At 43.4% G+C, this 22,472-nt stretch overlaps 1 protein-coding gene and 1 long non-coding RNA gene across 4 annotated transcripts in view; one reads left to right on the top strand and one right to left on the bottom strand.

Moving 5' to 3' along the window:
* Positions 1 to 22,472, top strand: part of samd4a (sterile alpha motif domain containing 4A) — a 117,610-nt gene that overhangs the window by 6,628 nt on the left and 88,510 nt on the right. The gene's annotated exons all lie outside the window — the stretch shown is intronic.
* On the bottom strand, positions 204 to 20,528 carry LOC116977051. Its single transcript, XR_004413109.1, has 3 exons — positions 20,357 to 20,528; positions 10,330 to 10,332; positions 204 to 223 (listed from the first exon to the last, which is right to left on the bottom strand). It is a non-coding gene; the product is annotated as an uncharacterized LOC116977051 (long non-coding RNA).

The following is a 22,472-nucleotide window of genomic DNA, read 5'->3' as shown; positions in this document are numbered from 1 at the left end:
CTTAAAAATATCAATTGACAGCCTCCACAGCCTTCTGTGGCAAATAATTCCACAGATTCACCACCCTCTGACTCATGAAATTTCTCCTCATCTTCCTAAAATAACGTCCTTTCATTCTGAGGCTACGACCTCTTGTTCTAGACTCTCACACTAGTGGAAACATCCTCTCCACATGCACTCTATCCAAGTCTTTCACTATTCTGTATGTTTCAATGAGGTCCCCCTTCATTCTTCTAAACTCCAGCGAGTACAGGCCCAGTGCCGACAAATGCTCATTCGTGGGATTATTCTTGCAAACCTCCTCTGGATCCTCTCCAGAGCCAGCACATCCTTCCTCGGATATATGGTGCCCAAAATTGCTCTCAATATTTCAGATGCTGCCTTACCAGCGCCTTATAGAGCCTCAACATTACATCCCTGTTTTTGTATTCAAGCTCTCTTGAAATAAATGCTCGCATTGAGTTTGCTTTCTTTTCTCTTTGGCCTTTATTCCTACTACCAAAATGCATGACTCCACACTTTGCTACACTATATCTCATCTGCCACTTCTCTGTCCACTCTCCCAACCTGTCCAAGCCCTTCTGCAGAGTCCCTGGTTTTTCTCTGCCTCAGAGGGTAGTGGAGGCTGGTTCTCTGGATGCTTTCAAGAGAGAGCTAGACAGAGCTCTTAAAGATAGCAGAGTCAAGGGATATGGGGAGAAGGCAGGAACGGGGTACTGATTGTGTATGATCAGCCATGATCACAGTGAATAGCGGTGCTGACTGGCCTGCTCCTCCACCTATTGTCTATTGTCTACCCCTCCACCTACTTTTGTATCATCTGAACTTCCGCAGCGAGACTCCTGACGGGCACCCGAAAAAGGGACTCTCTCCACTGGCTCCCTGTGCGGTTCCGTATACATTTCAAGACCCTCCTCTATGTCTACAAAGCCCTCAATGGGCTTGCCCCCTTCTACATTCAAAGTCTTCTCACCCACCACTCCACCTCCAGGTCCCTCAGATCGGTCGAATTGGGGTTGCTGAATATCCCGCGGTCTAGGCATAGGGGCGACCGCGCCTTTGCGGTTGCAGCTCCTAGACTGTGGAACAGCATCCTCCTTCCCATCAGAACTGCCCCCTCCATCGACTCCTTTAAGTCAAGACTAAAAACTTATCTATACTCCCAAGCCTTTCCTGACGTCCACTGAGCGAGGGCTATATGTATGTAGTTTGTTTGTTTATACTATTCTTATAGCAAATGTAAAGCACTTTGGCCAACGAGAGTTGTTTTTTAAATGTGCTATATAAATAAATGTGACTTGACTTCACTTGACTTGAACTTTAGTTTCTCATGTATTAGATTGTTTACAGTGTACTATGTTTACATATTCTGCTGAGCTGTTGCAAGTAAGAATTTCATTGTTCTCTCTGGGACATATGACAATAAAACACTCTTATTGAAGCAAAAAAATCATTAACGATCTTCTGTGTGGGAAGTTATCTTAGGCATCTTAGTTCAATGGTGATGCTTCCGTCACAGTAAATGGGGGGGGGGGCGGGGGGATAGCTGTGCACAATGTCATTAATAGGGGATAGCTGTTGCACAACACCTACCTTGGATGAAAATTTACATCAAGCAAAGCGTAGTAAATCTTAAGAATTCTCTACCAAGACGCCAGTGGATGCTTAGCCAACAAATATTGAATGCTGATGACATCAATACATTTTTGGACATGATAAATAGAGGATATACATTGATCAGACAGGCAGGTGAGTAAGAGCCAGGACTGTCAATGGTCTTATTGAATGGCAAGTCAGGTTAATAGAGCTGTTTGGGCATGACATGCTTTTACCTTTTATTCTTGTCTTGTGTAGCGAGTCATCAGCAGTAACTCATAATGAGTCCATGTGACCAGAATAACTTGGATTTTATAATCAGTATGGCTCTATACACTGGGTATAATTCCTTGAAACGAGAAGCAAAAGTGTGTTTAGATGGATATTTAAAATTCCATTCGTGGATTTGCCCTGGTGCAGTTACCAACCGACGCATTAGCATGCAACAAAAGTTTTTCACTGTATCTTGGTAACTCAAACTAAAATGTTGTCAACTGCCGCATGTGTCTCATTGCTTTCTATGGGGAAAACAATGTTTGCAATGTTTCTCCTTTATCAGTTTGAGGGTAGGGGTGCAAATTGGAATATTCTAGCTAGAAATTTAATATATGGTGAATTGAGACTATGTTGGAATTAAACAAAAATAGTGAGTATCTTAGCAGCTTTGGAATACAGTACAGTGAACCCTCGTTATAATGGAGCATGGAGGGGGGGGTGGGAGAGAAAGGGGCTTTGGCGGCTCTGGCTCCAGCGGCTCGCGTTCGGGCCCCGTGGGCTCGGTGCTGGGTCTGCCCGGCGGGGCCCTGGCTCTGAGCTGTGGCTCTGGCTCCATGCCTGTGTTGTCGCACTCGGGCTAAGTGCCCCGGCGCTCTCCAACTCGGCGGCCATCCGCGCCGAGATCCAGCACTTCTACGGCCTGATCGAGAGGGTCAAGGACGTGGGGCTACAGAAGCTGATCCGAGAGCCTCAAATCAGCATCAAAGGTAGGAGTCGACCGTGGAGCCGCTGCCCTTCGTGCTGGGTACCCCCTCCCGATTGTTGCTCCGATACCCCTTCACCGTTGGGCATCAGAAATTAAAATACGTAAACTCACCAGTGGCGCCGTCGGGTTGGGTCGCCGTTGTGATGGGGTAAAAAAAAGATGGCGATTTGGAATTTCTGGAAAGGCCCCAACTGCGCAGGCGTCCTTTGTGATGCCAGTAAAATGAGAACGCTACCCCAACTGTGCATACGCGAGTGGGGGTGCTGTTTTAAATTATGTCATCAATCTGAACGAAACATTGCATTTACATCACAGGACAATGGTGAGTAAGGTGGTGCAAAAATTGTACTGCTGTCGTGTACGGTTTTTGTGCAAATACAAACCAGGCAAACAAGATGAGAGTTTTAGTAATGTATGTATAGATAGATTGCACAAGTAGTAGAAACAAAGATGCTGGTTAATACACAAAGTGGTGGAGTAACTCAATGGGTCAGGCATCATCTCTGGAGAATATGGAATGGTGACGTTTTGGGTCGAGACCCTTCTTCAGACTCAGTCTAGAACTTGCCCTAGAATCCAGGTGAGTTGATGGCCCTGGCCTACTGGGGCCGGGGGAGAGGCAAGGGTTGGCGGAGTCATTGATCGCTGGCAGTAGGTCTGGCCATGAAATGGCTGAAAAGGCAGTACGGTCCGGAGCCCAGCCTGGCAGTGTAGGTCATTATGGGTGGTCTGGAAGCATGCTGCAGGGTGAGGGCAGCTTCAGTGGTCCCGGCCTCCAGAGAGACCGGGGAGGCAATGAGCTTTTTCTGCTGCATCTCCCGGCGCTGCTGTGGATCTCTGCATCTTGGGGGTCGAGTGCGCAGCGCGATCCATCCGTGGGTCTCGACCCTAAAAGTCATCTATCTATGTTCTCCGGAGCTGCTACTTGACCTGATTTATTACAGCACTTTGTGTAATTCATCATGGCACAAAGTGTGGTTCGAAGCAATTGCTTGTCAATTTCAATGTCCTCCCGCAGTGTAACTAACAGCCTCTGTTCTTAAAGACAGTGATGTTTGATTATGGTGGGGACGCTCCATATGCTATAACCAAAATCTATATTACAAAATCTCTGATCTTGACCACTTTTGGCCGACTGTGCTGCGATTTCCGAGAGAACGCCGCCACCTACGGCCGTATGAGAGCGGAGGATTTCTTCCGTCTATGAAAAATGAGAGAGATATTAATGTTTTTACAAAATTCCCCATTCTCTCTGCTGCCCCCGCTGGCGGCAGGGTGAGGGACTATAAAACCAGGAAGTGTCGTGCCTCACTCAGTCACTGCCAGACCAGGAAGCGAGAGGGTCACTGCTCTCTGAGCTGCGAATAACACTGAACGCACATCTACTCCACGGTGAGTCCCCTCGATGTGGCTGTAAAGTGGCTGCAGCCCTTTTTTAAAAGTTTGTGTTCACAAAATGAATTTTGGTTGTCGGGTGTCTGCAGCCCAATTGTTTGCCTCGCCTTTTTGACAAGTTTGTGTTCACAAAATGAATATTGGTTGTCGGGTGGCTGCAGCCCAATTGTTTGCCTCGCCTTTTTGACAAGTTTGTGTTCGCAAGATGAATTTTGGTTGTCGGGTCTTTGCAGCCCAATTGTTTGCCTTGGCTTGGCTTTTAAAATCGTTGCAATAGTTGGATGCCTGCCCAAGCATCCATACGGCCGACAATGTCTATACTAGCCCTCTGGAAACCAGTACCTTCAGCCCGCAACACACATACTAGCGCAACAGACCCCCCCCCACTGGCGAGCAGTATTGGAATTGGTGGAGTGGTGGAATATTGCGTTGGTGACCAGCCCTTCCATGTGATGCTGGGACCCAACGGGTCCCACTTAGTCTAGTATATTATAAAAGTTCTTAATCTTCTTCCTCTTACATTTGAGGCAGCAGAAGTCTGCAGCAGTGATGCCATCTGGTTCTACATCCATAGGTGCCCACCCTAAAAAGGAGGCATGCTCCGGATTGGCGCCAAGCTGCTGTCTCTGTTTGTTGTCGTTCACCTGACTGAGGTCAGTTGACAGGGCACACCACGGGGAGGTCGACAACATGAGCCCCAATGTTCGTAATGACGAGGGTAGATTGCATATGTGAACACAAATACGGTAATTCAGAACTTGCTGTCATTGATTCCTATACATTTTGGTGCTTTATCATCATCTCCCATGTAACATTTAGAATTAGGTGAACAGATGATGACTTTAGGAATTTCTGAGCCATTAGCACAGAGAACAAAAACCTTGTAACTGCACAGGTGAATTTTTAATAGTGTATTATGCATAATGGATGTTTACCAATCTGTTGCAACCCTCCCAAAATTATGTGAAATTTCCATCGCTACCTAATTATTTTAAAATTAAAGATGATTAATCAGGTTCTCCCTTGATCTCAGGAAAAATATTCTGCCAAATGAAAAACAAAAAGGTTACCATCTGGTTTGCAATCTCCAAATTCTTCAATAAGAGTAGCTACTGAGCAGGTTCAAATTGCTGGATATCAATTTGACGTGAAAACTCTCGCTAAATGTCAGACGTCCTTCAGAACTGCACAGTCAAAATGGTGTCTGAAAGTTGAGAACCATGCTACTGAAACAGCTATCTTTGAAGAAAGCTTCCTCAATATCAACAATGAGTAAAGCATCACTGCAGTGATGTGTTTGCATTAGAGAGGATACAGAGAAGATTCTGTAGGGCCGGGGACCCATTTCAGACTCTGAGGAAACGCATGTGGCTGTAGAAGCCAGACGGGTCAGAACATGGTTAAAGAGCAGGAGAGCAACAGGAACCACTGAAGGGTGTAATGAGAGAAAGTCTCACTGAACTCTCGTCAGATAGAAGAGGAGAATTCCTTCAAAGTAGGCGTACTTTGAGGAGATTTTGCAGTGGAAAAATGAAAAGGCAAGGAACTGCAGATGGTGGAATCTTGAATGAAACACGAAGTGCTGGAGTAACTCAGCGGGTCAGGCAGCTTCAATGGATGGAATGGGTAGGTGACATTTCGTGTCAAAAACCTTTTTCAAACTGAAGAAGGGTCCCAACCAGTAACATTGTCTGTCCATTCCTTACATAGATGCTGAGTTACTCCAGCATGTTGTGTTTTATTCTTATCCCATGGTGTCTGAACGGCACCCAAACCTTTAAGATAGACACAAAATGCTGGAGGAACTCAGCGGGCCAGGCAGCATATCTAGAGAAAAGGAATGGGTGACTTGACGGACGTCATCAGACTGCCCTTAACTGAACCCTTAACATCAGCAAGATGACAAGTTAGTTGTTGACTTAAAGAAGCCAGGGGGTGAACTCTGACCTTATCAGTGGAGTTGACGTAGAGATGGCTGACAGCCACAAGTTTGATATCACCAGCAACCTAACCCATTTCCTGCACACTGATCCAGTGATCAAGAAAGCACATCCTCATATTTATTTAGGTGCTTAAGAAGATTTTGCATGTCCACAGCATTCTCTTTAACTTCCACAGTTACTTTATAGGAAGTATTCCATCAGGGTACATCTCTTCTTGGTATGGCAACTGCTCTGTTCTTGATTGCTTGAACCTGCAGAGAGTGGTGAACACAGCCCAGTCTATCACAGGCTCGTCGCTTTCTTCCATGAGGTTAATCTTCATAAGGCATTGCAATAGGAATGCGCATAGTCTTTTCAATGATGCTTGCCACACTGGCCATTCCCTTTTCTATGTTCTACCTTCTGGGAGAAGATACAAGAGCTTGAGTGGTCCTCCACTGTCGGAGTGAGGCCACATGCAAATTGGAGGAACAGCATCTCGTATTTCACTTGGGCAGCTTACACCCCAGCGGCATGAATTTAGATTTCTCAAACATCAAGTAACCCTTGCATTCCCCCTCTCTCCGTCCCTCCCACACCCTAGTCCTCTTGCTAATTTCACAGTTTGTATCCCTTTGTTATCACCTCGTCCCCATCCAACAATAGGACATTGTGGGCTCCACCTTTCCTGAGTCATCAATGCAGACTCTGCTTTGTTCTGTACCTTCTCACACCTCTAGTTTCCCTCTCCCTGACACTCCGTCTGATGATTGGTCTCGACCCGAAATGTCAATTATTCCTTTTGTCCCAGTGAGGTTTCTCCTTTGTGTCGGTTTGCTACTATGTAGTGCAACCCTCTATGGTAGCTGATGTTCAGGAGTTGGACAGCTTTTTCACAAGCCATACTCAGTAGTGGACATTGAGATCTTTTACCTATTTTATGCTATTTTTTTGTTCCAAGCGTTGTTGAGCATGGAACTACTAGTTTGTCAGCTGAAGGACAGAGGTTAGTAAAACATAGAAACATAGAAAATAGGTGCAGGAGTAGGCCATTCGGCCCTTCGAGCCTGCACCGCCATTTAATATGATCATGGCTGATCATCCAACTCGGTATCCTGTACCTGCCTTCTCTCCATACCCCCTGATCCCTTTAGCCACAAGGGCCACATCTAACTCCCTCTTAAATATAGCCAATCAACTGGCCTCAACTACATTCTGTGGCAGAGAATTCCAGAGATTCACCACTCTCTGTGTGAAAAATGTTTTTCTCATCTCGGTCCTAAAAGATTTCCCCCTTATCCTTAAACTGGATAGACTCGGCTTGTACTCGCTAGAATTTAGAAGATTGAGGGGGGGATCTTATAGAAACGTTCAAAATTCTTAAGGGGTTGGACAGGCTAGATGCACGAAGATTGTTCCCGATGTTGGGGAAGTCCAGAACAAGGGGTAACAGATTAAACCTGTCTTCCTTGGCACTTGTTATATTTCCTGTTTGTCATTTAATTTTAAAAGTTTTTAAGAAATTTACATATTTATGATTATGTGTGAGTGTTGGAAATCACTGAGAAATGTCAGCAGTTCTTTATAGAATGTGATTTCCACCAAACTTACAATTCCATGCAAATATGGGAATCTTCAACTTTCTTGCGTTGACTTGCACCAGTCTTCTGTTGGATTCCACGATCAGGTCAGAAATGGAGAATACGTTTGCTGCAAACATCCAGCAAATTATATTGCAGAAATAAAAAGGAAATGCTGGAAATACTCAGGAGTTCATTGACCTGACATTTACTTGCTATACTTCAATTTTCTACACTGGAGAGACTGCTTACACTTTGTTGAATGCTTTTGTACACTTTTGTTGAAAGTGTAACACTGAGTTTCTGACAATTTATTTTGTTTTTTTTGCTTTCTTTCCATTCTGTTCCCTGTTCTTGGCCCCTTAGAGCAGTTCTAATGAAATTCTGCAGACTTTTGATGAACTCTACCTCATCTTTCAATATGAAAGTTTACAATTTTCCAGACTAGGTTCATCAATCTGGGGATATAACTGCTGTTCCCTTGTTTTCGACAGTAACTGTCATGATTCATCTCGTGGTTGTCCCATTACTGTCTCATTTTGCCTTCATCATTATTTCATCTCTCCAACCTAGTTTCTCACAAACCGTCATTTATTCTTACCTCTGCCTCCCTCAGTACTCTCTCTATTTGCCTGATGTTACATCTCTAACTTTCTCCAATTTGGATGAAGGTCATCAACTCAAAATGTTGGGAAAAATCGAGCTGGCTGTGGCTTTCAGTTCTGAAGGAAACCTGTGGCATTCTGTCGCTTGTAGGTAAGTACAGCCCAAACTTGTGTAGCGCTGCTTTAAGTGCCAAATAAGCCAAGTTACAGATGCTAGAACATCTATCATTCCACCGTGTGGCACAACTCCATGAGGACACACTTTCCATTTGAACGAGGATGCCTTACCTGGAGATAAGGAAAAGATGAATCCAATTGTATTTAATTTACTTTTGTGTATTTTAGTGAAAACTTTATTTTGGTTTATTTATTTGTTTAAATGTTTTATTAGCTTTCTTATTATTTTTGTAGTTATTGAAACATAGAAAATACAGCTGGGCCAATCATTGGACTACAAATTTGAAAGAAGAACATTCTCTTTGCTGACAGCTATATATCCTAATGTCTTAATCATTGTCACATGCTTAAATGTATATATATATATATATATATATTAAGATCTTGTAATTTATTTAATAGCAATAAATATATATATATGAGACATTTTAAAATGGCCTACAAAGTTTCTCAGAAATCGAGCCTGACTTCCTGTCAAAGTATGTCAGAACATTCCAGGATTGGAGTCTTACTGACTGAGGCCTCGCTGCACTTTGCTAACCAACCACTTTGGAATTAAATATTTTGGGATAATTGGAACCTTGGATCCATACAAAGTTACTTTGGGCATGGAATCTTTGGGTAGGTTTTTGTTGGTGAGATATTGGGCTGAATTGGTAATTGGTTTATTTTGTCTTGTGTACCAAGATACAGTGAAAAATGCTTTGCATGATATCCAGACAAATCGTGCCATACATAAGTACAAATCAAGCAATACACAAGTACCACAGGTAGTGCAAAGACCAAAATGCCTACAGTGCAGAGTATAGAGTAACAGCTACAGAGAAAGTGCTGAATTTTTAAAAAGTGCAGACGGCACATCGAGATAGGTTGGGAGATCAGGACTATACTTTTAGCTTATGAGAGTCAGCGGTCTAAAAACAGCAAGGAAGAATCTGTTACTGAATCTGGTGGTACATGCTTCCAAGCTTTTGTGTCTTTTGGCCGATGTTAGAGGGGAGAAAAGAGAATAATCGGGGTGCAAGCGGTCTTTGCTTACGCTGTCTGCTTTCCTGGGCAGCATGAAATATAGATGGAGTTAATGGGGCAGAGACTGGTTGAGCATGACTTGGACAAACAGTTCCAGCGACCATAGGTTATTGTTTAACTTGCTGAGTACTTTCTGCAAGAATCGTTTTTTATTTCGGGCTTCTAACATCTGCAGAATTTTGCTTTTATGGTATTGGTATTTATTATTGTCATGTATACTGAGACACAGTGGAAAACGTGTGTGTGCTATCCAGTGAAATCATACTATGCATGAGTACAATCAAGCTATATGTGGGTATAATAGGTTGTGCAAAGAGAGAATTACCAGAGTGCAGAATATTGTATTACAGCATTATGATGTTATAGTTATTAAAAAAGTGCAGATTTTTAAAAGGTTGAAGGGTCTCGATGAGGTAGGCTGGGAGATCAGGACTACACCCTTAGCTTATGAGAGGACCATTTAGTAGTCCACGAAAAGAATGGCAGAAGCTGTTCCTGATTCTGGTGGCAAGTGCTTTCAAGCTTTTGTGCATGAGATTAAATTATTAATTGCCCAGTAATTTACATGGAATTTCACATGTACCATTACTTTTACTAAATTTAGAATGTTTCATTTAAACAGCTCCCTAGTGGCCCTTTTATGTATATGATTGATCTGAGCTATTGGGAAAATCAAGTTTGAGAAAATTATTCAGTTACTACTTAACTGGAAAATGGCCTTTCATAATTGAAATAAAGTAAGTGAGCTAAATAAGGATGCATGCTCTCTTTTCAGAAGTTAGCTTTATTTTAAAAAAATGCAGTTGATATTTTGGCGCGTGTTCCAGGAGGGTGAAATAATTTTGCTTTGATGTTCCTCAGTTGTTATGGACTGAACTGTTTAGTTCCACTCAGTTCAATTGATTTGCACAGATGCACAAACATTGGGCCAGATCTTATGAGCAAATGACTGGCAGCCATTGATGAAAGCTGCTCCAGGTGCAAGTCGGCCAAGTTGCTGAAAATCCAAATGGAATCAAGTAGTCTATCTTCTGACTGGCCACTCACTGGTGGCGAAGCCCCCTTGCCAGAGTACTGGGACTTGCTCTCTGGACATGTAGTTTAGCATTTCATCTCCCTTTTGACAATCTGGGCTCCACTGAAACAAGAGAAAGAGAAAGGTGACAAGAGTGATGGGCAATGTACTAGAGGGCCAGCCTGCTAACTCAGCTGGGAATTCAGTAGGCCCTTTGGTAAATAGTGAGTGTTACATGTTTTGCCATAATTGTGGTTAGTTCATTAGCATATGTTCAAGTTAACACTGACCTATTGAGGGCGTTCTAATGGTAAATCTATGGATAATTTGCTACTACATGCACTGCAGTTGTTGCTCTGAATAGCATATCTGGATTTAGAAGGATGTGGAAGTTGAATGTCCAATCTTTATCTTTTACTCTGTGAGTTTACACAGCATATGGCTTCAGAATGATCTCAACTGAAAAGAATGTGGCTAACCAGTGTCATTTGGGATCTTCAGCAACGCTACGGAAACTCCACATTCTTTGGGCAAACTTATGGCATACTGCACATTCCAGAGTCATGAGGTGTAATGAATTTTGGTACTGGATACACTGATCTGTGCCTCATGAGGTTTAGGAAATGTATTCATTACATTCAACTGCACAAAAGTTCATTGTGGTAATGTTTTCCAGTAATGGATGGAGCATTTAGACCAAATGTTCAAAACAATTCCAATTTTAACTTTGACTTCCAAAAGTTCTTAAAACTGATTGTTTGTCTAAAGCAGTTTGACTGAAACAGCAGGTTATAATGGAGCAATTTGCAAATTTTGTTTTTAAAATTCCATTATTTCCAATAAATGGTTTTAAGCAATTTCTAACACTGTGTTGACCTCAGTTTGTAAATTTGTTTAAAAAAAAAAAACAGTTGTACTATTCTGTCTGTGGGTGTTTTTTTTAAACAATCGAATGAACTAAATTTGAAAGTAGTGAGTGCTTGGCGAACTCATTTTCGTCAGTTCAGCCATTTAGTTTTCCTGAACGGTACGCTGAAAATAGCGGCAAAGTTAACATGTCCAAATGTGTTACATAAATACACCATGAAATCCACTTTGATATGTAGTAATGTGTATATCTGTAGAACACAGTGCAACACAGCTAGGAATGTGAACACGGCCTTTTATTTAAAAGTTGCATCAGATGCCTGTGTAATTAGTACATTGAACTGAATTTTAAGTTTAATTGAAAAAGTGCAATCTTTTCATTTCGGAACATACTATTCTTTCCTGGATTTTGTGTTCTCTGTGATCTGAATCAAAAGAAAGTGAATTCAAGCCCCAATACAGTACTTAAGCATTGTTTCTTTGGAGTATCTTTTAAATAATTCATTTTTGATCTGCACCCGTTGCAATAGAAACATTCCACTGGTCAATCTTGATGCCCTGTTTGCAACAAGAAGCTCTAGAACTGAAAACAAGGTTCACTTCATCTCGGGTAACAGGTAACATTTAGTGTAAGGTACAGAGTGCAGGTTGCTTAACAAATGGACACGTGGAGATAAGAGACGTGTTAGTGGAATTGAGACGGGGAGGTGATGGGGAGCGAGAAAATGCAGCGGGAAGGAGACAGCAAGACGGTGGTGGTAAAGGAGAAAAGAGAGAAGAAACAGTGAGAGGGAAAGACTGGAAAAACAGTGTTCCTGATAGTTTGAGGCAACAGGCATGATGGACTATATTTCAATTTCACCAAGGCTCATTCACTCATCTGAGGTGATCAGTCATAACATTCTCATTCTCGTTTTTATGTCCCTCCATGGTCTCCCTCTATTCCTGGCCACTCAACAGTGATCAAGGCTGATCATCCACACTCAGTACCCAGTTCCTCCCTTCTCACCATATCCCTGACTCTGCTATCTTTAAGAGCTCTATCTAACTCTCTCTTGAAAGCATCCAGAAAATTGGCCTCCACTACCTTCTGATGCAGAGAATTCCACAGATTCACAACTCTCTGGGTGAAAAAGTTCTTCGTTATCTCCGTTCTAAATGGCCTACTCGTTCTAAATGGCCTACCCCTTTTTCTGTGGCGCCTGGTTCTGGACTCCCCCAACATCGGGAACGTTTCCTGCCTCCAGCGTGTCCAATCCCTTAATCTTATGTTTCAATAAGATCCCCACTCATTCTTATAAATTCCAGAGTATACAAGCCCAGCTACTCCATTCTATCAACATATGATAGTCCTGCTATCCCGGGAATTAACCTTGTGAACCTACGCTGCACTCCCTCAACAGCAAGAATGTCCTTCCTCAAATTTGGAAACCAAAACTGCACACAATACTCCAGATGTCTCACTGAGGTCCTGTACAACTGCAGAAGGACCTCTTTGCTCCTATACTCCTCTTGATATGAAGGCCAACATGCCATTAGCTTTATTAATTGCCTGCTGTACCTGCATGCTTACTTTCAGTGACTGATGAACAAGGACCCCCAGATCTCTTTGTACTTCCCCCTTTCCCAACTTGACACCATTCAGATAATCTGCCTTCGTGTTTTTGCCATCAAAGTGGATAACCTCACATTTAACCACATTAAACTGCATCTGCCATGCATCTGCCCACTCGCCCAAACTGTCCAAGTCGCCCTGCATCCTCATAGCATCCTCCTCATAGTTCACACTGCCACCCAGCTTTGTGTCATCTGCAAATTTGCTAATGTTACTTTGAATCCCTTCATATAAATCATTGATGTTTATTGTAAATAGCTGCGGTCCTAGCACCGAGCCTTGCGGTACCCCACTAGTCACTGCCTGCCATTCTGAAAGGGACCCGTTAATCCCTACTCTTTGTTTCCTGTCTGGCAACCAATTTTCTATCCATGTCAGTACCCTACCCCCAATACCATGTGCTCTAATTTTGCCGACTAATCTCCTATGTGGGACCTTATCAAATGCTTTCTGAAAGTCCAGGTACACTACATCCACTGGCTCGCCCTGTCCATTTTCCTTGTTACATCCTCAAAAACTTCCTGAAGATTAGTCAAGCATGATTTCCCCTTCGTAAATTCATGCTGACTCGGACCGATCCTGTTACTGCTATCCAAATGTGCCGCTATTTCATCTTTTATAATTGACTCCAGCATCTTCCCCACCACTGATGTCGGGCTAACTGGTCTATAATTCCCTGTTTTCTCTCTCACGCCTTTCTTAAAAAGTGGGATAACATTAGCTACCCTCCAATCCACAAGAACTGATCCTGAATCTATAGAACATTGGAAAATGATCACCAATGCATCCACGATTTCTATAGCCACTTTCTTAAGTACCCTGGGATGCAGACCATCAGGCTTGTTGTGTAATGAGACTCGGACACAGGAGTAATAACTCATAGTCGTTATTGTAACACAAGCAGAGGAAATATTACATGCTATCGTCTCCATGGTCAGTATCTAGTCTGGCAGTGAGACAGTGACGTGCTATATTAATAGTCCAGGGTAGGGATGAAGATCTGGACTGCACTAAATATGGAATGTGCAACATGCATAATATGTGTGGTGATAGATATAGTAAAGGCAGACTAATATGATTAATCTACACCCTTCCTCTTAAGGAATTAACCCATAATAAAATAGATATGGTAATCGCATGCAAAATATATGTACCACTGATTACATGTCGTAAGTATATGTAAGCTGAATGGAATAACACCAAAGACCATTCAAACGTAATCCTAATACTTTGGGTTAGGCATACAGGTGCGACCTGCACGTGTACGGTACAGTCCTGCATTTCCTCCCTTCACCAGAGATGAGATCGGTGGTAGAACAGGTGCAGGAGAATGAAGCAGCATCGCCGGCGGCAAAACTGGAGACCTTGGCAGGGGTCGAGGTGGCGTGGTTGCGGGCGAGACAATCGGATCAGGAGCGGCTGGCAATGGTGGTATAATCGGGCCGGTACCGTTGGATGGGGATGGAAGTCTACTTGTGCGGTTGGGATGGTACGGAGGTGGTGCTGGTTCATTCACAGGCAGGATGTGCTGTCTATTACATCTGTAGGTGCCGCCGTCAGCATTGACCAGGTATTGTTTGCCATGCCAATCAAAAATGTCAGTTGCCACTGTGGACCATGGGAGGTCAGGAACCGGCTATGAGAGAAGTGGCAACTTTTGTTGGTGTGGTGCCAAACTGTTGCACACCGCACAGGACTCTACCTTCTCACGTATATAATCAGTCATTCCAGGCCAGAAAAACATGCTTTTCTCTCGTAGAATAGTTGCCTCTGCGCCTGGGCGTCCCCCATAGACCGGCATCAAAGTACTTGTTGTGTAGGGAGGCAGAAATACAGCTTTGTGGCCCTTCACGATAATGTCATCTTGTAGTACTAGTTCATCTCGAACGGAGAAGAAGGGCCGATTTGTATCAATCCCAAAGATTTAAACACTGCCATTAAACAACCACGCGATCCCACGTCTGACACCATGTTGTGTAATAAGACCCATACACAGGAGTAATACCCAGAGTTGGTCGTGGGGGAGCTGCGAGTCGGCTGCCCTGCCAGCAGCGTATTTGTTATCTCGATTTTTTTTGGGTTTGTTTTAGTGTGTCCAAATGTTTGTTTTGGTGTCTCTTGGTGTGTCTTGTGTGGGGAGGGGAAAGGGGGGGACCGCTTTCGGTCGCCTCCTCGACGGAGAGGTGACTTTTTCCATGTCGCCTCCCTCGCGGCCTAACACCATGGATTGGAGCGGCCTTTCCCGGAGTCGGGCCCGGAGTTTCAGCAGCAGGTGCAGAGTGGACTTTTCCATCGGGCGAAACCTTGCCGGGTTTCGCCAGAGAGGAGTGCTCCGATCGCTGGCCTGGTGACATTGGCATCATGGGGCTGTGGTCTGCGGAGCTTCTAACCACGGGCGCAGTGTGGACTTACCATCCCTCGCCCTCGGGCTGTCTGTAGCGGCGACTATGGTGGGTTCATGGCCCGACCACGGGTGAACAAGGAGGAGGACTGACTGAACTTTGTGCCTTCCACCACAGTGAAGAATGCTTTGGTGGATGTTTGTGTTAAATATTATTGTGTATTGTGTGTTCTTTTTAATTGTATCACTGCTGGCAAATTCATTTTACTGCACTTTCCGATGTATGTCACGAATAAAATTGACTTTGACTTTAGACTTTGACTTTAATAACTCATAGTCTTTATTGTAACACAAGCGGAGGAAACATCACATGCTATCGTCTCCGTGGTCAGCATCAAGTCTGGCAGTGAGATAGTGACGTGCTATATTAATAGTCCAGGAAAGGGATGAATATCTGGACTGGACTAAATATGGAATGTGCAGCATGCATAATATGTGTGGTGATAGATATAGTAAAGGCAGACGAATATGGTTAACCTACAAGGCCTTGGGGATTTATCAGCCTTCAGTCCCATCAGTCTACCCAACACCATTTCCTGCGTAATGTGAATTTCCTTCAGTTCCTCCGTCACCCTAGATCGTCTGGCCAGTAGTACATCAGGGAGATTGTTTGGGTCTTCCTTAGCGAACATGGATCCAAAGTACCTGTTCAACCCGTCTGCCATTTCCTTGTACCCGATAATAAATTCACCTGGTTCAGTCTTCAAGAGTCCAACTTTGGTCTTAACTAATTTTGGCCTCTTCACATACCTAAAGAAGCTTTTACTATCCCCCTTTACATTCTTGGCTAGCTTACCTTCGTACCTCATCTTTTCTCCCCTATTGCCTTTTTAGTTATATTCTGTTGCTCTTTAAAAGTTACCCAATCCTCTGGCTTCCAGCTCATCTTTGCTATTATACTTCTCTTTTATTTTTATACTGTCCTTGACTTCCCTTGTCAGCCACGGATGCCCCTTACTCCCCTTGGAATCGTTAATACCGGTGCCCAAGAGGAGCAAGGTGACGTGCCTCAATGACTATCGACCAGTGGCACTATGGTGATGAAGTGCTTTGAGAGACTGATCATGGCTCAAATCAACTCGTACCTCGACAAAAACCTGTACCCACTGCAGTTTGCTTACTGCCACAACAGATCAATGGTGGATGCGATCTCACTGGCTCTCCACTCCACTCTGGACCACTTGGACAACAATAACTCATATGTCAGGCTGTTATTCATTGACTACAGCTCGGGAATTAATACCATCATCCCCTCCAAGCTGGTTACCAAGCTCTCAGATCTGGGTCTCTGTGTATCCCTCTGCAATTGGATCCTCGACTTCCTCATTCACAGACCACATTCTGTCCGTATTGGTGGAAATGTGTTATCCTTGAGAACAATCAGCATGGGATCACCTCAAGGCTGCGTGCTCAGCCCCCTGCTGTACTCTCTCTATACTCATGACTGTGTAGCCAGACATAGTGCGAACTCCATCAAGTTCGCCGACGACACCACTGTTGTGGGACGTATCACTGATGGTGATGAGTCAGAGTATAGAAGTGAGATTGACCAAATGGTGCCAGCACAATAACCTGGCTCTCAACACCAGCAAAATCAAGGAACTGATTGTGGACCGGAAGGGGTAGGATGGGGACCTACAATCCCGTTTATGTCGATGGTGGAAATGGTCCAGAACTTCAAATTCTTGGGCATGCATATTTCCGAAGATTTCTCCTGGTCCCAGAACACTGATGCAATCATAAAGAAAGCACATCAGCGCCTCTACTTCCTATCTGGGACAATAAACTCTCTTGACTTGACTTCATCCTCTTTGGAATGAACTGATCCTGCACCATCTGTATTATTCCCAGAAATACCTGCCATTGTTGTTCCACTGTCATCCCTGCTAGGGTATCTTTCCAGTCAACTTTGGCCAGCTCCTCCCTCATGGCTCCATAGTCCCCATTGTTTAACTGTAATACTGACACTTCCGATTTTCCCTTCTCCCTCTCAAATTGTAGCTTAAAACTTATCATATTATGGTCACTACCTCCAAATGGCTCCTTTACCTCGAGTTCCCTTATCAAATCCAGTTCATTACACAACACAAAATCCAGAATTGCCTTCTCCCTAGTAGGCTCGAATACAAGCTGTTCTAAGAATCCATCACGGAGGCACTCCACAAACTCCTTTTCTTGGGGTCCAGTACCAACCTGATTTTCCCAGTCTACCTGCATGTTGAAATCTCCCATAACAATCGTAGCATTACGTTTGCAACGTGCCAATTTTAATCCTTGATTCAACTTGCACCCTACTGTTTGAGGGGCCTGTAGGTAACTCCCATTAGGGTCTTTTTACCCTTACAATCCTCAGTTCTATCCTTACTGACTCTACATCTCCTGATTCTATGTCACCCCTCGCAAGGGACTGAATTTCATTCCTCACCAACAAAGCTACCCCACCCCCTCTGCTCACCTGTCTGTGTTCAATAGGACGTATATCCTTGAATATTCAATTCCCAGCCCTGGTCCTCTTGCACCCATGTCTCTGTAATTCCCACAACATCATACTTGCCAATTTCCAACCGAGCCTCAAGCTCATCCACTTTATTTCTTAGACTTCGTGCATTCATATATAATACTTTTAATCCATTACTCCCCTCACCCTTCACATCGATTCCTATTTCACGTGGCCATACTCTCCTATCCCTTCCTGAGATAACCACCCTGGAGGTCCTGCTTTTCAGCCTTCTTCCGAGTTTTCTGAAGTCACGCTGCAGAATGTCTTTCCTCTTCGTCCCGACGACATGCACTACCACTTCCAGCTGAAGTCGGGCTAACTGGTCTGTATTTCCCCATTTTCTCTCTCGCTCCTTTCTTGAAAAGTGAGATAACATTAGCTATCCTCCAATCCACAGGAACTGATCCTGAATCTATTGAACATTGGAAAATGATCACCAATGTGTCCACTATTTCTAGAGCCACCACCCTGAGGACCCTGGAATACAGACCATCCGGCCCAGGGGATTTATCATCCTTCAGTCCCATTAGCCTACCCAATACTATTTCATGCCTAATAAAAATTTATTTTAGTTCCTCTACCCCCTTAGATCCTCTGTCCTCCAGTACATCTGGGAGATTGTTTGGGTCTTCCTTAGTGAAGACAGATCCGAAGTACCTGTTCAACTCTTCTGCCATTTCCTTGTTACCCATAATAATTTCACCCGTTTCTATCTTCAAGGGACCCACATATGACTTTGCTACTCTTTTTCCCTTAACATATCTAAAGAAGCTTTTACTGTCCTTCTTTATATTCCTGACCAGCTTCCCATTTTTACTTCATCTTTTCAGCCCGTATTACCCGTTTTGTTTCCTTCTGTTGTCCTATGAAAGTTTCCCAAACCTCTGACTTCCGGCTACTCTTTGCTGTGTTACACATCTTTTCTTTTAATTTTATTCTATCCCTAACTTCTCTTGTCAGCCACGGTTGCCTCCTACTCCCCTTAGAATCTTTCTTCCTTTTTGGAATGAAATGATCTTGTGTCTTCCAGATTATGCCCAGAAATTCCTGCCATTGCTGTTCCACCGTCATTCCTGCTAGGATCCCTTTCCAGTCTACCTTGGCCAGCTCCTCTCTGATGCCTTCATAGACCCCTTTGTTCAACTGCATCACTGACACTTCCGATTTAACCTTCTTCTCAAATTGCAGATTAAAACTAATCATATTATGATCACTACCTCCAAGCGATTCCTTTACCTCGAGTTCTCTTATCAAATCTGGTTCATTAGACAACACTATATCCAGAATTGCCTTTTCTCTGGTTGGCCCCATTATAAGCTGCTTTAAGAATCCATCTCGGAGGCATTCTACAAACTCTCTTTCTCGGGGTCCTGAAACAATCTGATTTTCCCAGTCTACCTGCATATTGAAATCCCCCATCACCTCAGTGGCATTACCTTTATTACATGCCAGTTTTAACTGCTGCTGCAACTTACACCCTACATCTGGGCTACTATTTGGGGGTCTGTAGATAACACCAATTAGTGTCTTCTTGCCTTTACAATTCCTCAACTCAATCCACGGGACTCTACCTCGTCAGTCCCTATGTCTTCCTTCGCAAGGGACTGAATTCCATCCCTCACCAGCAGAGCTACCCCCCCTCCTCTGCCCACCTGCCTGTCCTTTCTATAGGATGTACAACCCTGAATATTAAGTTCCCAGGCCCGATCCTCCTGCTGCCACGTCTCAGTAATCCCCACAATGTCATATCTACCAACCTCTAACTGAGCCTCAAGCTCATCTACTTTACTTCTTATACTTCGCGCATTCATATACAATACTTTTAATTCCTTACGCATCTCACCTTTCACATTGATCCCTATTACATTTGGCCATATACTCCTATCCCTTTGTGAGCTTTCTTTCCCATTAATTCAATCAATCCAATCAATCAATCAACCTTTATTGTCATCTTGCAAGCAACAGTTGTACAGTGCAAAATGAAAAGACGTTTCCCAGGGAATACCGGAGCATCGCACATGAAATTTAAAACATTTCACACATAATAACACTAAAAACAATCCAGTCCCTGATGGAACAGTATAAATAGTTAAAAGTTAAAAAATAAATAGTTAATTCTGGGGTAATTTACTATCCCTTTACTCTCTTTCCCTTTAACTCCGTCCTTGACTATCCCATTTGACACACCCCCCCTCTCCCCCCCCCTTAGTTTAAAGCCACCCGTGTAGCAGTGGCAAACCTGCCTGCCAGAATGTTGGTCCCCCACCTGTTAAGGTGCAATCCGTCCCTTTTGTACAGTTCCCCCCTACTCCAAAACAGATCCCAGTGGTCTAAGAATCTAAATCCCTGCACCAGTTACTCAGCCACACATTCAGGTCCTGTATCTCCCTGTTCCTGCTCTCGCCAGCAGAAGGAACTGGAAGGAAACCGGAGATAACCACCCCGGAGGTCCTGATTTTCAGCATTTTTCCGAGCTCTCCAAAGTCACACTGCAGAATATTCATCCCCTTTCCGACATCGTTTGTGCCGAAATGCACTACCACATCCGGCTGTTCTCCTTCGCCCTTGAGGATTTCCTGGATCCTGGCACCAGGGAGGCAGCACACCATCCTCGAATCCCGTCTGTTGCCGCAGAAACCCCTGTCCGTACCTCTCAAAATGGAGTCTCCAACTGTTAAACTGAGTTCTTTTGTCCGTCCAATTCAAGAAAACGTGATTCAAACCATTGCTGCTAAAATCAATTCTTTATTCTGACAGCGCTGGATAATTCTTTAAACCTTCCACCACAGAGCTAGAAACTCTGGAGCAGGTCGAAAGAACTACTGCTTTGATACAAACAGAACACATTATATAGGTATTGGACAATTATGATCCAAAAGGAGTGGAAAACTATTAACCAATCATTATGGTTTACCATATATTTAGCTTATTTGCATTAACCAATCAACTAAATCCTTTCCAGCGATTGACAACACGTATAGTCACATGATTTTCCCTTTTCTGGCCCCTTTACAACCTTTTCCCCTCTGGTTTTCTTTAACCTCTTTGCTCAAAATCATTTTATTTCAATTAAGTAAAACCACAGAAATATAAAACTAATTCTCAGAGACCACCTCTCCGAATATAAAATACACATCATACAGCAATCACACAATACATACACACAAAACATATATTTTCACTTTTGGAAAAGAAAGTTATTTCTAAAACTTCAGATTTAAACAAAGTCTAATACTCACAATCCTAATTAAACACATTATACTTCACAAATAATTTCCCTACTTCATAGTTAAAATACAGTTACTTATGGATTAAATATGAGTTTTGCCCCTTTCTTACAAAGTGGTAAGGACTTAAGTTATTTCTACAATCCCCAACCACACAAAGGCCATTAATTGTCACACTTGATTGCTTCTTCCCACGCTCGGGTCTAGTTTAATTACAACCTCCCCCTTCTATCTCTGGACAAAAGGAATGTAAGGCCTCCTCACTGATAGCATTCCACACAGCAAATGGAAGATTATCAAAACAGAGTTACTTTCTCAGTTTTCTATTAACATAAGAAACCACCCTTATACAAAGGTCACACAACAATCACCTATGCCTTATCTCTTATCTCAACACAAATACATTTAAACAGCACAAACCAGATCACAGACTGTTATCTAGCCTTGGTGCCCACGACCCAATATAGACAACCATGAATCCCCTTTATTGCACACCCGAGCTCAAAGATGTGCCATAAAGAAAGAACACATGATGCTCATGTCTTGAGAAGAAACCCATCAATAACCTATACTCTAAACACCAAACTAAACCAAATACAACTTCTGACAGAGTCATAGCCGCTTCAAAGCAAACAAAGCTATGCCTATTTACATCACCATCTCCATGTTATAAGCCATCTGTTCTCCTATGTGTGTGTTCTTTATTTCTTTGTGGGCCATGTATTTCTGAAAACCTCAGCTCCAAGTCCTTCTCTTGCAACTTAACATAAGTTCCTCACACAGAGGTTATCATTTGAGCAATTCTATTGAATAATATTTCCTCACAACTACCATGGCGTTGCCTGACGTCGGCCTCTTTGGTTTTGGCTCAACAACACTTTTTGCTTCACAAGCCAGTCCGCCGCTCAGTGTGTTAACGTCTTCTGGCCCGACAGCTTCTAAGTGGGTTCTCAACACCCGGGGACCTTTGCATTCCATGTTTCCTTCCCTTTCTCACCGTCACCCACCTTCTCTCTTCCAGTAGCTTAGGTGTAACAATCTTACTGTAGGACTTGTCGAGGAACGACTCCGTTTCTCGGACGAACCTGAGGTTATCCACTTGCTTCTCCAGTTCCCCAACACTGTCCTTCAGGAGCTGTACCTGGATGCACTTCTCACATTTGTAGCAGCCAGAGGCACCAGTGGTGTCCTTGACCTCCCGTATCCTGCAAGCATCACACTGAAATGCACCTGTTAATTTCTAATTTATTTCATGGTGATCCTTTTGGAGAAAGTTCATAGTTTGGAATGCAAGCATTTGTTTTTAGTTACTATGGATTTTGATAAATAAATGTGTAAACTGCTTGTCAATTAGAATTAGGTGTATTGTTTTGTCCTGAAAAGCCAAAGCTGGTGGCAAGTTTTCATGTACAAAAGAACATTATCATTTAAGGAAGGCCAGCCAATAGTGCGTTGGAATTGTCAAGCCCTGTAGTTGAAATGGCATGTCTAAGGGTTTCAGTATATGAATGAGGATAGTCAATGTGTTGAAATCATGAGCCGCGGAGCTGGGGGTCTGTAG

Source organism: Amblyraja radiata, chromosome 9, assembly GCF_010909765.2.
Source record: "Amblyraja radiata isolate CabotCenter1 chromosome 9, sAmbRad1.1.pri, whole genome shotgun sequence".
Classification (NCBI taxonomy): Eukaryota; Metazoa; Chordata; class Chondrichthyes; order Rajiformes; family Rajidae; genus Amblyraja; species Amblyraja radiata.
The sequence above is the reverse complement of the archived record's forward strand: the minus strand, read 5'-3'. Positions and strand labels throughout refer to the sequence as shown.